Genomic DNA, 13,520 nt, shown 5'->3' on the forward strand with positions numbered 1-13,520 from the left:
AAAAAATAAAAAAAAAATTTCATTAGTTAAAAACTTAAAAAACTATAGGTGCAATTTTTTAAAAATATTTTTTAGTTATAATTTAATAAATTAAGCAAAATAAAAAAATCAAAAATGTCGACTAACTTTATTATTATAATTTTTTCTGTAAATGTTTTTTTTTTATTGCTAAAGCATTAATTAATACGTGACAGTACAATTAACAGACAAATGATCATTTTTAGAATTTTTCGAGAAAAAAGTTATAAAAAAAAATTTCGCATTTAAATAAATTGAAAGAAAGATGCATTTTTTGAAAATATTTCTTTGGTACTATTTTTTAATTTTTAAATGAAATTAAGAAACTGTCAGACAGTACTAAAAAAAAATTAACATAAACATTTTTTAATGTTTTGTATGATTCTTATTTGTAATATTAAAATTTTTTGCACGAACATAAAAGTTGTTTAACAGTCTACCAGTAAATTCAATTGATTGTTGGATTTATTTTTACCTGTAGAGATCTGCTGATTTTATTTTATGGTTAATCATTACTAGGATTATTATTTTTTATTGCTCTTGCAGAAGAGAGAGAGTTTTTTAGACTTAGTTTTAAAGCTTAGTGTTTTTGTAGAGTACGTCAGCTGGCAAACTGCCAGCTTACATGGGTTCATTCAGAAATTTATAGCTTTCAACACGTGGGTTGTTATTACTGACTTTTTTAAGCCCACTGTGTAGTATTGGATTAAAGGTATAAAATCAAATGCGTAAGATCTATTTTTGTATGGATTGACGTAATTACAAGACTGATAAATTTGTATACTTTTGCGGGGTTTTTTAAATACTATTCTGAATATCATTCTGGCAATTGTTTTAGTTAAAAAAAAAAAAATAGATTAAGTACTGATAAAATAAACATTTTAAAAAATATAAACAAACGCTTTTACATATATTTTTTTTTTCTACAGTACATAAATTTAATTTATGTTTAAAAGTGTGAAAATTTTCAGAAATTTACTATTTTTACAGTTTTTATTTTTTTCAGTGGCTATTTGTTAATTATTATTTATTATTCATAAAGATAATTAACTTTTATCTTAGTTTAATGACTCATGTATTTACTTCGTTGACAATTTACAACTAAATATTAGAAAAAATTAATGATGATTTAAAACTAATTAAGAAATTACCTGTAATTTAGGTTTTATCAAAAATTATATAACGATGTATGATAAATGATCATTAATAGTTCCGATAATTTATTTTTAACTCATTAATTAATATTTTTTAGAGTACTATAAATATGAAATTCGAACTCGTAGTAAAAAACTTGAACTATAGGGTGCAGCACCGCACGGGGAACCTTTCTGCGCGACAAGATTGCGCAGTGACTAATTCACATTCCCGCTAAAATAGTCAGTAACTGGAGATGTCGTCCGACAAAAAATATTATTTAATTGATATTTAGACGTTTCTTTATATATTTTTAGATTCATTTAATCAAATAAGAGTAGTATGAACCTAAAAATTGATAAATTCGAATAGATCAACATGGAAGAGTAATAAAAACTCCTATTCACGTTACGGCGTTGGGTAAGACATGTTTTTAGTTCAATCCACAGCCATTAGCTGGATACTTAATGTTATTTATGGCCATTCCATCGTTATTTATTTACTTTTTCTTTAATAATAGTATCAAATTATCTTTATTGCAATGAATTAGACTTTGAAAAATATTTTTAAGTAATGTCATGACCGTCATAGATAATAAGATATTTTTTTATGCCGGCATTAACAAAATGACATGGCGTCTAAAAGTTAGAATAATTTTTTGTAAAAAAAAATTTATTTTATTGTGTTTTTAATGAATCAATTGAACTAATTACAAATAACAAAAGTATTTTGGAAATTAATTACCATAATAAAGTAAAATCAAAATTTGTCACTGAATACCCAGCGTAGCGTGGAATGTAAATTCTAGAAATAACTGCGCATGCGCAAAAACTGAATGCAAAAGAAAATAAATTTCAAATGATTTAAAATTAAAGAAAATCGAAAAAAAAAAATTTTTGTCGTTAAATTGAATGAAAATAAATATTTAAGTGTAAAAAGTATTTTTTTTCTGCATAGTGCTTAGTGATTACAACTGTGTTGTTTTTATTAGTGGTTTAATGTGTGAGTTTTCTTGTAGCGCATTAATTTATTTAATTTAGTTGAATTTTAAATATTTAATTAGTCAGTGGTTTAGTTAGTTATTATTTATGTTGTAAAAGTTATGAGTGAGCATCAGTGAATTTTGTACTACATCCAAATTTTTAGTCATGAAATTGATCCAGAATAATTGTAAGTTTTTTTCTATAACTTAATTTAATTTGATATAATAGCTACTAAATATGAATTTTTATTCACATATCATAGAATGCAGTGAGTTTGCTGAGTAGCTGATTGGTGATGTACATTTTTAATTTTCCTCCACTTGTGTGGTTGTAATTTTTTTAATTGCATGAGCATGTGTAAATTGAATTAATTGAACCATCCCTGAGACTAAATGTCGCTCTGAAATTCAATAATAAAATAAAATTTCAACCAGTCGGTATTATTTTATGAAGAACAAAATAAATAGTAATTAAGGAAATAATATAGACAACTACAGAAACAATAGTTACTGACCTTGAAATCGTAGGATAAAAGTTTGTCCTGTGGACTGCTACCTGTCGATAAGTTAAGACTCTATAGTCGCAATCGTCAGGAAAACGTAGAAATCTGTTAGCTTCAAATATCTTCAGTCAACAGAATGCGCTCTTGGTTCAATTAAGTAGAAAGTAATGATTTATATACCTTGTACAAATTATTTGAACGATAACAATTGTCGAGTCTTCTGTAACAATAGATCATTTTTATTCTCGTTAAATTGAATACTGTATTGAATGTTTATTATTGATTACTCCGTATCGATTCTGTGAATCCAAGACAATGGGGTGTATAGAAATGTTTCAATATAATTGAAAGAATAAGTAAAATTACAAAAATATTTATCAGGGTGTTTATGAATCACAGCAGTCTAGCTTCAAGCGCAGAAGCAAAATATAAAATGAAAGAATTGTTAAACGATAAAACTCTGCAAAAAATAAACATTAAATATGATAAACTAATGAATAGCAATAGCACAAGCTGTTGAATAATTTACATAAATAGCCATAGATTCAAATCTCAGGTCATTGACTCACGATTGTAAAGTCATCGACTCTGAATGAAGCAGATTCTTTAATTTTTTTTTAGCATCGCAATTACACAATTGCTAAGAAAACAGCTGTCTTTACATTGTTACACTAACATTTAATGATTATTGGAATATTTTAGCATTTTTTACCTATATTTATTTTCGTCTATTTTATTATATTTCAATAGATATTATTACTTATACTAAATTTCTTAATAAATGTTTTAGTCAACGATTTTTTCTGCTTTTTACAAGGTATACGCTATCTGTGTCAAGTTATCTGATAGCGATTGTAATATTTGCACTTGATGTTGTATTATACACCTCGTTATCTATATAAACTTAAACTCACGACTCATCTCGTCAACCAAACTGGGTATGGAACTATAGAGAAATTAGAACATAAGATAAATATTAACTCTGATTACTATTTTTTGTATTCAGTTATTTTATTATTTGGCTCTAATATCGTACCTGACTTTTAATAATTCAATGATTTTCTAATTTCTTAAAGTCTCAAACATTTATTATAATTATTATATTATTAATATTTTATCTACTGAATTGATTAGTTTTTAGTACATCACTAAAATCAATAATTATTTCTTTAATTACTTCAATACTATAGCAATAAATTAAGTATCTTGATACTTTGTAACGGCATATAAATTATTATTCAGTATAAATGTACATACAATTAAATGAACATTGTAGCGAAGCAAGTTATTGAAATTCTTTTAATATTTTTTAATTGCAAAATACTTGTAATAAAGATATAATTAATGTTCTGATAATATGCAGTATAAAATGATAGAATGAGATAATTAATTGTTTTTTTAGCTTTATCTTATAATTTTTCGCATTTGAATGAGGATATTCATACGTTAAAAAGTCCTGATAACTTCACTCCGCATGAATAGAAGACCCCATATTCACATAACATGATAGTAAGGCCGTTCAAATTTATCAGGAATTTTGTATGTATAGACAGTAAATCCTTTTTAGTTCATATCGGAGCTTTGAACGATAATTTTTTGCTTTAAAATAAAGCAAATTTTAACTCAATAAGTTTATTACCCAGAGATTTTGAAAGAGTTCACTCAACTGATAGCGGCTACCGCTGTTTTATTAGAGCCATTATTATGCTGATGTCAATCTCAACGAATTTGCCGTCTATTTATTTACTTTTATTAAACGCCTATTTAATTCTCACGCCACTTAATCTCTGTCAACACATATTCGCATCACCCGATGATGAATCTTCATAATAAAAATAAAAACAATAATAATAATGCGTGTTTAAGAATCAGAGATCAAGAATCTTGTATTATATATATTTAACAATTTAATGATGATCTACTACAGCCTGACGCAGATTCATTTTTGTAAAAAACGATCTTGGACTACGAACAGTGTTAATGTAGGCAAAGTCCTCGAGTTTTTTTTTTTACTACCTCTCATTCGACGCAATTTCCATACTAAAAATATAATAAATACACTCACAGGCAGATATGGAATTTAAAATTCGAGCGAGAAATTCCCAACAACTTAAGGGGTTAATTTTTAACTGTAAAATAAAAAAAAAGATTTCATGGATCCAAAAGAACCGAAATGCCAGGAATTGGAATTTTAGGTCATAGAATATATCTCTTTTTATCTCGGGATAAATAATTTCATTAATTTAGCCTTATATTGTCTGGACGAATGGAACTAGGCAGTGTTTCATTTAATTTGTAATTTATTTTATATATTTATAGACACATGTGCAGGCAAGCTTTATAAGTATGGACAATGTCATTGCCAGGCTGCAAAGCCACGGACTTTTATTATTACTCGGCTGAAACTCAACGTGTCCGGGAAGTTGGTCCATTAAGAGGCGAATCATTTGATATTCCCTACTCCGGTGTGTAGCCAACTTTACACGTGGGCGTTTTCGTTCAATTTACAAATTACTCTTCTAAATAATAGTTTATTTATATTTGCTTTCAAACATATAAAAGTGCTATCCTCAATTTCAAAATATAATTAAAATTAGTTGGTGGTTAAGATTTTGTATTTCGGTTGTCAGGAATTTGTTATTATTTATCAAGTAATCAGGTATTGTCCATGTGCATCTTTATCTCAAGAAATTTATGGCACATACGTTCATTAGATAAAGTTTAGCATTTAAAAAACGTTTTCTTATTATTTTTTTCTACTCTCTAAAATAAAATTAGTGAAATTTCACTAAATCACAGTGAAACTTTACTAATTCTTGCAGTTGAATTCGAGCAACTTAAAATTAGTGAAAATTCACTAATCAACAAATGAAAATATAATTCACTAATTTATAAATGAAAACAAAAGTCACTAATTCATTTGTAAAAGTAATGTTCACTAATTTAATAGTGACATTACTGGTCACTAATTCATTAGTTGTTTCAAACTATTGACAGAAATAGTGAAAATCATTATTTACATTAATAGAATTTACTATTTTATTTATTATTACGGTTTAGCAGAATTCACCAATTTATCAGTCAAAAGTTATATTCGAATAAAAATATTTTTTTTGTTTAAAAAAAATAAATTAATTTCATCAAATTTTATTAACTTGTCTCATCATCTATTACATAATTACAAGTTGCAGCATTATTTTCAGTTACTACGGAATTACATATGTCATTGTTAAGATTATTGTGGAAACTATTCTCACTTTCATTTGATTTTAATGAATTACATATAGTTGTGTGAATAGCTGATATAACATTTTTAGGTTCTACTCCCATTTTAAAAATATAAGAATCGATTAAATTACAAAAATTAATCAATTCTTTAGGATACTCTAAATTGAGCACATAATAACATTTATAGATTAAATCAAATGCAAATATTGGTTCCATTTTTCTATCCACTTCGATGAACCATTCATCGCCTTGTATAAATGAACTAGTTCAAAATTGCACCGATTCCATTATTATATACGGTTGAATGTTATCTTTAGTGCTCGCACTTACTTCTTCGGAAAAATTTTTTAAATTTGTCCCTTCCTAGAAATATTAGAAATAATTATTGGGTTAAATAATATACGATTATAAACTTGAAAAAAATTTTTATGCATCTTACCGGCATAATTCTAATTAGAGATTGATTGGGAAACTTGCTCAAGAATACTTTCAAAATTCTATTATCGATAGGGCCAGGAAGTTGGCGTTTTTTATTTATTCAAATTTCAGGTTAAACATATGAATACTCATTTAAACAACTGCGAAAGTTTTGGCCCTAATTATCAATATTATTTATAGGTCGTATCATAAATTATAGATGAAATTGCTAATAAAAATTATATAATTTTTACTCACTTCTAAAAACTGCGATAGTCTCTTCGGTTACAACTGATTCTAATTTTGAACATAATTCTTCAACAGTTAATTTAGCGTACTCTTCCATATCAATTATTTGAATCAATATTTTTTCCTTAAATATTTAAACTTAAACTTGAACTTTAAATTTCTAAACTCAAATTTTAACCGTCTTACTTGTACGAAAGATCAGTTAAAACTGTTGAAGTAACGAAAGGATCGTAGGTCGTACGACTACAATATTCTGATACTACACTGTTTATGTCTCTGTTTATACAAAAGCATACTCAAACTAAAAAGGAAAACTTATTCGGCATGAGACTGTTTAACAGAATATTGTATCCAAAAGTGTTTATTTAAATGTCGAATTTCTTGAACCGAAGAAAGCCAAACAGCATCCCGGCTACATAATCTTATGATTTATAATATAACAACCTTGAAGTAAATGGTGCTATATGTAGTTAAGAGTGGTTACGATTTTTTTTACTTATTTTTTGAGTTAAAAATTGACAAAAGAGTCGACTATATAATTAACAGATACCAATTTTTTATAATATATAAGTGATATGTGATATCACTAAAATCAGTGAAAACTTGACTAAATTTGAATTTGAAATGTAAAATATAAAAATATATTAATATACAATGAAATTTACGACTAAATTGGGAAAAATAAAATTATAGGTAATTTTAGTGAGAAATTCATTGACTGCATCGTAGTTTTCAACTTTTAATTAGCGATATCAAATAATACTCGAAAATTAGTGAAGATTCCACTAATAATTTAAGTGGAAGCGCTATTAAATCAGTGAAAAAAAGAATCACAAATAATATCAGTGTAATATTTATTCACGATTTCTGAAAAGTCACTATTAAATTAGTGAACATTGAAGTCATTAATACAATCAGTGACAAAATCACTGACAACCGAGTAGAAACAACTGCGTAATTAGTGAATTCTTAAACCACTAATAGAATTAGAGACAAAGTAACTGCTAATTGATAAAAAAGATTTTTGAATTAGTGAAATTTAAAATTACTAATTGAGGTAGTGAAAAGTCCACTGATTAATCTAGTAAAATCACTAATTTTACAGTGAAAAAATTTTCACTACCTGAATTAGTGAAAATTTCACTAATTTTATTTTAGAGAGTAAGGTATATTTTTAAGGAATTTATACATTGCTTGTTATTTTCTCTTAAGAATTAAAAATTTTTTTAAATAACGATCTTCAGATCGGAGTTTGATTCGAAAAAACAATATAAAGTTGTTCATATAAATTTTTTTTATACAAAAAATTTTTATTCCTTTATCGGACTATTTATCGCGCTATAAAATGCATATATAGATTCCTCGAACTCTTTTTTTAAAGTTATTAATTTAACGATATGACGTGATAAAAAATACTCGGGATTTTCCTATGACGTGTGATATGACCGATCGGTTTTCAGGATATAATTATATTACAAATAATATGTGCAATGAGAAGCGCAATGTAACGAATGACCGGTAAGCTTGACACTGGTTTACGAGGATTGTAAGTAAATATAAAGGTAGACGAGTCAAGAGAGTTGCACCTCGTCGTTACCTTAAACGATTCGAGTTGTATTGCCTTTTACTTGCTCGTGCAACGTATCTTCGTTCCAACGGCAACTTGTCACCAGCTACTACTTTTTTTTACGTCGTTTTATTTATTTACCTCTTATCTATAATCTTTTTTATTCATTCATTTATTTATTTTTATTGTTTTTTTAGTACGATTTTAAAGAACTCATATAAATCATTTTATTTACGACTTACGGCAATGATGAAAGTCGCCGAGTAATCTCGAAGCGCATCTTTATATTAATGCATGCACATTTGTCCCGCTAATGTGTTAAATAGACGCTATTCTCGTTAGACCGTTCTTAAAGGACATCTTTTAGCTTGTTCAGGTTTATAATTTTAGTAGTACTATAAATTAATGGCAGAGCAATTTTGTTGTTTCAAAAAATTTAATTTTCTAGAAGTAATCTCTTTAACAATGTTTCAATTATTTTAAAAAATTCTTGACAAGATCAAATATCTAGTATTTTGAAAACAATTTTTCCAATGTAGACTTTTATAATTATTTAAAGATATGTTCCACAGTTATTTTTAGTTATTCTCTAATTGTTCAACTCTTACACAAGCTAAAAAAAACGGCCGAAAAAAACGTTTTCTTCATCAGCTACTTAAAATTATTTCTACTACACAATGCTACAAAAAATCACTAAGAACTGACAATTAGTAAAGATGATTTCAAAATTATACGTTCACTAAAGATTCAAATTTTTTTCTCTATCGGTACTTGAATAAATCAGGTCATAGTGAAAAAACAGACCATAGATCGCAGACCCTATCATTAAAAAACTGATTTATTACCTGTCTTTTTTATACAATTAACGATTGTTCTCGTTATAATTTTATACCACGGTAATTTTATCTCTACCACGTTCAATGAATACTATCGTAGGGAGTTATAAAAGTTCATTATTTTTTAGTAGCTTAAGATATGTTTTAATACAGTATGATATAATTTCGGAGCTTTTAAAACAACATTATCTAAAAATTATATTCCGAATGATTTCAAAGGGCTTATTGTCTCGTTTTCCGGTTTTTTATGAACTGAAGTAATATTTTTGATGGATAAAAAGTTATTACGTATTAAATAAAATTTAAGTAAGCGAGTTTAAATATAAAGTAAAGAGTGTTTAAAAGTTTAGAAGAAATGATGATAAATTTTTTAATCAAATAAACGAAATGACATTAAAAAAGTAAAGTTTCAAACATAACAAGTTTATAATCAGTTAATTTAGTTGGGTAATATATACATATTATAATAAAAAAAACATAAAGAGGAAATGGTGTCGAGGCTCGTGTGTAAGAGGTCAAGAGTTTATGACTGATGACTCGAGTAAATGTAATATTATCTAAATGTTTAAACGTAACATTTTTTATTTACACAATGTCATCATGTGGAAACATGAGAACTGACCTAGGAACCTTTCAATGCTGCGTTTAAATATAACAAAAGAGGGTGGGGCTATTATATGCCCCGCGAGACGCATAAAGCGCGGGGGAAGATATCAAACGAGGAATAAAAAAAAAAAAACAGAGAAAGGGAGAGAATGAGAGAGAGATAGATGCTCTGGCGTTTATTATACGGCAAAGTTAACTGTGTTACTAGTACTATACATTGTATAGTACATACCGTGTACAGCCAGAGGCTGAGGCGCTTGATTAATCTGTCATATTTGATGTAAGTGCAGGTTAATCTATAGATGCACTTGTACAACACGGGCGATTCCAACAATTGCATGCATCCGCCAGTTTGTACAATTTAATGTCAACTATATACTGCATTTTGTAGTATTGAATTACCCTGTATGTACCCAGTTTATGTATATGTCGAGTTGGGGTTTAGCTCCATTTGGTCGCAATGCATTGACGAGACACGATAAGACTTATAACTTCAGAGGTTAAAGGTGACTTGCTATTAATATTGGCTCTATTCTACGCTCTTTTATTATTATATTCTCGTCGACATATACACTACTGCCCTTCATAATATGGGGATCATACAAATCGCTTTCATTTAATAAACTCATTTTACTATTATTATTCACTTGTAAACCATTTATTTTTATATTTATATTATCAATTAAATTGTTTAACTTTAAATATTCTTTTTTTTGTTGGCTTATTTTTATTACAAACTTTTCATTAGAATTGTTGATTTTGTTTTCTTCAATTATAATTTCTTATCTACAAATATTGACTATACATATTTTAATTACAAATTTGAATGATTCTTCTCAATGACAATTTTTTAAAGATAAATTCTGATTATCGATTTTTTGATTAAAATTTTTTTACATAATTTAAAAATTTTCAATTAATTATAAATTTCTTAATTTGTATTTTTCATTTAATTTCAATAATAAATTGTTTTATTACATCATTCAATTGTTAATTTCTTAATCATAATTTTTTGGAATAAAAAATTCATCAATTAATTATTTTTAATAGAAATTAGAGCGATGAATTAATTTCTTATTATTAAAAAAAATGATTAATAAATAGTTACATTATTAATTACAGTATTAATTTAAATAAATAATCAATAAAATAAATAGCAAATCATGTAAAAAAAAAACCTGTCATCTAGTCTGGAGTCTCTCGATATTGATTTAGATCGCTCAACAATCTAATATAACGACGTATGTATGTATGATAGTGATTGAAAACGAACGGATATAATCAAGCCTGATCAGACAACAATTTTGAACCGCTCGCGGCGACTCATTTATCCTCGGTTTTTAATATTAATACTATATAAAATATACATATTACATACAACTAATACACTAAAGTACCCATCACATTAACATTAACCATATATTTATTCAAATTCAAAGTCAATGAAACAAAATGAATATAATATCTAGTATCGGAGCCATACATAAACACCTTTCTTCATGATGTGACCCGCTTATAATATCCTCATTTGCATTTTCACAACTCTTTATTCGTAATTTATATATTGCACTATTTTCCGTGTTATGTACACTTAGCTCGCACACATTTATGTACGAGACGAGTGGGTACAGTGTCATATTTCCCAGTTACTATTTCCTTTTCCGCTTCACTGAATATTCTCGATATATCCCCTTTTTTATCATTTATACATTACATTATTTACATTTTTTATTGTTTATTATTCCTCGGAGAAATAAAAGAATGCTAACAAAAAATATTTTGCTTTACTTATCGCAATACAATTAACATTGTCTACCTTCAACAACATACATCTCGTTTAGTTTCGTAACCCGGAAATAAAGAAAACTATAAATTTATGTAACAGAAATCAAAGTTCCGTATTTAATTAAAATTTACACATTTGGGAAAGTTAGATCTTAAATTTGCGAAGGTCAAGATCGGAAAGAATAACTCCAGTTAATAAAAATTCAAATTTTGATTTATGCAAAGTATTAATAATCATTGATATAAAAATACTAATTAGCAAGTCATTGATTGTGACACTTTCTTGGGTTTTACGATTCCCTCAAGCTTTTGTGTTAAATATGCATATACAAATTATTATAATAAAGTTGCATAACAAATATCTTCGTAATGAACTCATATTTCAATATTTATCACCTCAATGTTTGTCACTCTCATTAAGTTTTTAATTACTCTGGACATCTTTTCATTGAATCATTTTTATAGAGCTACAAAATACAAATTGCATTTCATTATTTCTCACTTTTACTATTTTAATTTCTACCAAATTTTAATCATAATCTCTTACTATTTATCAAACATTATTTAAATTATGAAAAATAGCTTCAATAATTTTTATCGCTATATGATAATGGGCGTCAAAGAAAAAGTTTTTATGATATGATGATCATGATCAATATAAATATAAATACTTAAATTATTTAAATAATTTATTCTTCGAGTTTATCAATAGTTCTAAAATATTTATGATCTAAAAATTTTAAATAAAATCATTTCTTCCTCTTGAATAAATTATGTTAAATGGAATTTGAAAATTCTTCAATAGAAATCGTTCTCCTAAATATAATTTTTACAAAGCTCATCAAGATCAACATCGGTATTGTCGAGCCTTAATTTCGGTTAAATACTTGCATAAAAATAATAAAATGACTATAAATATAAATTGTTTTATAAAAAGCTCAGCAGTCAATGAACTAGATTAACTTTCATTAGTCGTAACCACCTGTATGACCCTTTGTATTATTCCTGGATATATAATGATAGCTCAACATTCTATATATTTAATACAACATATAATAATATATATTGTAATAGTGACTGCAGATATAACACGTGCGGTCAGCTTAACTCGTGTCTACTAGACTAGATCACTGTCGCCAGGCGTAGAACATCGACATTATTATAAATGAAGATGCGATACGTGACATGTTGTGTAGTTGGGTGCGTATATGTTAAGCAACTAAGATTTTCTGGGTCGAAAAATAATTTCAGTACACAACAAGAGATTTAAGTCATAAAGTTAAGAAAATATCATGAATCATAATTATAATATATAAAGTATTCATTTGTAGATAAAAAAAATATTTTCATGACAATGACAATCTTGATAATGATCGAAGATCTACCGAATAATCCTTGTCTTCGGTCTTCTCCTCTTAAAATCCGGTATTTATATATTGTGTCTTCTTTTACCTCACTACACCCAACCGTATATGTATGACAATACTTTAGTAGCTTGTCATTCTACACTTCTTACCACATCAGTCTTCTATCTATATGTTGTAAGATACTGGGTATAGTGTATATATACGTTCTTATATCATATAATATCGTATCGTACGTCTAGTAGTCGTGAGTCGTGACGCGAAAGAACGATAGATCGGAACTAATAAGCGTGTCTCCTCGATGGCTTTTACTGTTTTTACTACTCTACATTACATATAACATGTATCCTGTACTATATACTATTCTAATACATATACAGGGTACCTATCGAACCTATCTCACTGTCTCCGGGTCCCAGCTTATGTTATTAATGTAACATTATATTAATAATAATAAAATTTACCATATTATATGATGACATACCTTAAGTCGATGATTCATTTTAGAAAGGAATTTCAACCCGACTTTCTTTCATTTTTCTTTCATAATTCATTTTTTTCAAGTCTTTTTTCATGTAGATTTATCCAATTTATTCTAATATTAACTCAATGAATTATTAATTTCATTCACTGACTACCGATTATTTTGTTTTTTTTTTTCCTCAGATATGATTCTAGAAAATTTAATTCTCTACGAAATTACTTGTGGTGCAATTGAGACGCTTTATTATTGCATTATATTTATATAACATTTGATTGTATGACATTTAAAAATTAAAATAATATGAGTGTAATTGTATATAAATACATCGAAAAGTGCAATTATTTACG

General features: G+C 26.9%; 1 long non-coding RNA gene across 2 annotated transcripts; it reads right to left on the minus strand.

Moving 5' to 3' along the window:
- Positions 1 to 2,071: 2,071 nt before the first annotated feature.
- Positions 2,072 to 6,727, minus strand: LOC123274978. Of its 2 annotated transcripts, none has more exons than XR_006511600.1 (3): positions 6,541 to 6,727; positions 2,650 to 2,857; positions 2,072 to 2,535 (listed from the first exon to the last, which is right to left on the minus strand). It is a non-coding gene; the product is annotated as an uncharacterized LOC123274978 (long non-coding RNA). The 2 variants fall into 2 exon arrangements; XR_006511601.1 differs by lacking the exons at positions 2,072 to 2,535; positions 2,650 to 2,857 and adding exons at positions 5,801 to 6,228; positions 6,305 to 6,460.
- Positions 6,728 to 13,520: the final 6,793 nt, after the last annotated feature.

This window comes from Cotesia glomerata, linkage group LG1 (assembly GCF_020080835.1).
Source record: "Cotesia glomerata isolate CgM1 linkage group LG1, MPM_Cglom_v2.3, whole genome shotgun sequence".
In the NCBI taxonomy this organism is placed as follows: Eukaryota; Metazoa; Arthropoda; class Insecta; order Hymenoptera; family Braconidae; genus Cotesia; species Cotesia glomerata.